The following is a 3,913-nucleotide window of genomic DNA, read 5'->3' as shown; positions in this document are numbered from 1 at the left end:
ACTACGTTGGACTTTATAATCCCTCTGTATGATGAACAGAGTGATAATAGTAATTCTCTTGTCCAATAAGCTTAAACTTATTGGACAATATACACCAGATACCTTCTGAAAAGCTATGAGTGAATGAAACCCATGTATACATTTCTTTACACATAATTATTATAACTAAAACAACATTCTGTTGACTGTGTTTAAAGTACTGATTTTTACATTCATTCTGTACGATGAGTACGTCAGGTTTTCCCATTCTCTTTTATTGTTGCTTATCAATTAATTACGTTTGATCGCTGTAAATTACTTCGACTCAAAAAAAGCTGTGAAGTTTCTATTCCACGCTTACTGGTACAGAGATGGTTACAAACAAATGTATTTCACATTCGGTGTCGTAATTACATATTTTTAGTAGAGAGCGGTCCTAGATAAAAATGTTTGTTGTTTTTTTTTATTTTGCGCAAAGCCACACGAGGGCTGTCTGCGCTAGTCGTCCCTAATTTAACAATGAAAGACTAGAGGGAAGGCAGCTAGTCATCACCACCCACCACCAACTCTTAGGCTGCTCTTTTACTAACGAATAGTAGGATTGACCGTAAAGTTATAACGCCCCCACCGCTGAAAGGGCGAGCATGTTTGGTGTTACGGGGATTCGAACCCGCAACCCTCAGATTATGAGTCGAGCGCCTTAACCATCTGGCCATGCGATAAAATATATCTAAACAAAGTAAATGTGTGTTTCGGTGATTTTATTCTTAAATAAAAATAGTTACTGCGTGCACATTTATAATAACTGTAAGTGTCACCTTCCTCGTAAAAGTTACTTTATTGCATCTTTCAATACCAACGCTCTATCTGGTCCTTGAGGATGTTGAACCAATTCCGAAGTAACGCGTGAATCATCTATAATAAAAGTTGACAATAGGAACAGAGCGCGCCAATGGTTCTTACTGTTAACGTTGAATATTAGAATGCGCCTTAAATAATGAGCAATATACACATGCTCACCGCAGTGGTCGAACCACGAATTTTTGCGTTATAAATATAGATGACTGGGAGACAATAAACGGGACTAAAATATACATTTCATACGTATTATTCAAAGTTTATTTCTGTTAAAAATGCAGTACATCTTAACAATAAGATATTTGAAGCGAACAGAATTAAAATCACACAATTATAAATTGGCCTTATTATAAAAACCAATCACTAATTTAAACAGGAAAGAAGTTAAACAAGTTTTGACATCTTATCTCAAAACTAACAATTTCAACTAACTGCGATAATTCACAAAATAAGACAATTATTTGTGAAATGTTGATAAAACTGGATGACATTAGGACTTGCTCCACTTGATATTTCCATTAAGTGAAATTAAAGATAATTAAACTGTTTCATTTATTAGAGGGCCTGGCATGGCCAAACGCGTAAGGCGTGCGACTCGTAATCTGAGGGTCGCGGGTTCGCGCCCGCGTCGCGCTAAACATGCTCGCCCTCCCAGCCGTGGGGGTGTATAATGTGATGGTCAATCCCACTATTCGTTGGTAAAAGAGTAGCCTAAGAGTTGTCTGTGGTGGTGATTACTAGCTGCCTTCCCTCTAGTCTTACACTGCTAAATTAGGGACGGCTAGCACAGATAGCCCTCGAGTAGCTTTGTGCGAAATTCCAAAACAAACAAATCATTTATTAGAAAAAATATTTTAAAGTTAAAAGTTATTGGCACTTGATCTTGCTTTTACATAATATTTCTATTAGGTTAATTTTAATTAGATAAACTAATTGGATCTAAATGTAATTAATGCTGATTACGTTGATGGGGTTTGTTTTTTGGTAGAAAACAAATATTTTCAATGTTAAACTTGTTGAAACTTTATTCTGCACTACTCACTATTTACCTTAAATTGAATGAAGATTATTTATATTATTTTACTTACTACAAAATAATTTTCAATCGAAATGTATCTGAAATCAAAATAAAGAAGTTTCTAATAACGCAACACTATTTCTGTAAACACTTTACTGTCTCAAATGTTATTTACTTTGACACTTTGTCCAATACGTTTCGCTGATTTAAAACAATGTTTGATTGATGCAATGATCAGTGTTCCAGAATACTATCGTAATTTATCGATAGCCGCCGGTCTTGACTTTATAAGGGCGCTTGTCGAAAAATTCATAGTTAGAATTCAAAATACTTAGTGACTGTATTACACAGATAAATGGAAACACGACTTTCTGTTCTAAAGTGCTAAGTTTTACTAATAAGACTGTTTTAAAAAGATTCATGGCTAAACATGGCTGAATTAGATTAATTTATAGGTTCGGTAACTGGAATATCAACAAGTTTATTCTGTTGAGTTAAAGGGAGAAAATATTTTGTAGCATTCGTGTTAAACATTGGCGGTCTAATTACATCAAACAATGAGAGTCGTTTACCCACAGAGACAGAACTGATTTAAACGTAATCTCGTGATCAAGTTTAATGTGAGTAGAAAAGGGGGGAAAGACATATTGAGAAAAATAGAAAAATTTATAATATGTATAATGATAATTTACTAACATACGGGCTAACTGCAATACGTACTTAGATAACTTTAATTTTCCTATAAAACACAATTTTTGTGATATAACACAACTCGAGGGGGTTGGGGGCAGAAAAATAGAATGACAGTAAACTGTTTTAGACTTCTAGGGACAAACGTAGATGTAACATATGAAATCCAAAATAATTACAACGTAAACTTAAGTATCAACATTATAAACTTCTGATCAGAACATGATGCCTTCAAATATAATTACATGTACATGTGTAGTGTCCCCAGAAGTGTTTTGCTTCATGAAGTAATAAAACCAAATTTAAGAGTTACAAATATATTTGTTTCTTGTTTTCCAACCCAAACCAGCCGTTTTTACATATATATTTTTCTCTACAAGTGGGTTTTCTCGTCAGTACTGATTTGTCATGCTTTGTTCTAATCTACAGAGTGCGTAATTTCTTGATTTATAGCAGGCGCATGTTTTACTGATGTCACGACAATGAAAATTACAACGTTAAACGTACTTTACGTGACGTCAATTGAGTATGTTGTTGCAAACTAACTGACAGTTTGTTGTTTTTTTTAATTTCGCGCAAAGCTACTCGAGGGCTATCTGCGCTAGCCGTCCCTAATTTAGCAGTGTAAGGCTAGAGGGAAGACAGCTAATCATCACCACACACCGCCAACTCTTGAACTACTCTTTTATCAACGAATAGTGGGATTGACCATCACTTATAACAGCCTGAGCATGCTTGGTGTGATGAAGATTCGAACCCGCGACCCTAGGATTACGAGTCGAACGCCTTAACACGCTTGGCCAACTAACTGACAGACAACACACTACTGTAAAAGGGTGCAGGTGAATAAAAAGGGTACCTCCCCAGGCAGCCTTTGGATCCCTTTCGGAGAAAAACGTAATGTCTACATGACAGTATAAATAACTGTCTTAAATTCTAACTAATAAAGATTAGACCGCATTGTTCATGAGTTGGATACGTTTGACGCTACTAATAACTTCGATCGTATTATATTATATTATATTATATTATATTATATTATATTATATTATATTATATTATATTATATTATATTATATTATATTATATTATATATAATATTAAGATGTAGTGTAAAAGATATTGTGTATCCACTCTCTGTTATGTTTTTTTAGTCTATAAATAACTTGTCTGCATTTAGCTAGATATGTTGTGATTGTCTGCGTATTTCATTGATTACTGTTGGTCATTAGAGTAAAATTATTATCATTGTTTTCATATGCAATGTTGTAGAATAGGCTATAATATCAAAAATCAAATAAAGGTTAAAAAACAAACGTTCTCAGTGTTTCTGATGAGTGAAGTCTATCAATTTAAATAACATCTGAA

This window comes from Tachypleus tridentatus, chromosome 10 (assembly GCF_004210375.1).
Source record: "Tachypleus tridentatus isolate NWPU-2018 chromosome 10, ASM421037v1, whole genome shotgun sequence".
Taxonomy (NCBI): domain Eukaryota; kingdom Metazoa; phylum Arthropoda; class Merostomata; order Xiphosura; family Limulidae; genus Tachypleus; species Tachypleus tridentatus.
This window is presented reverse-complemented; position numbering follows the sequence as displayed.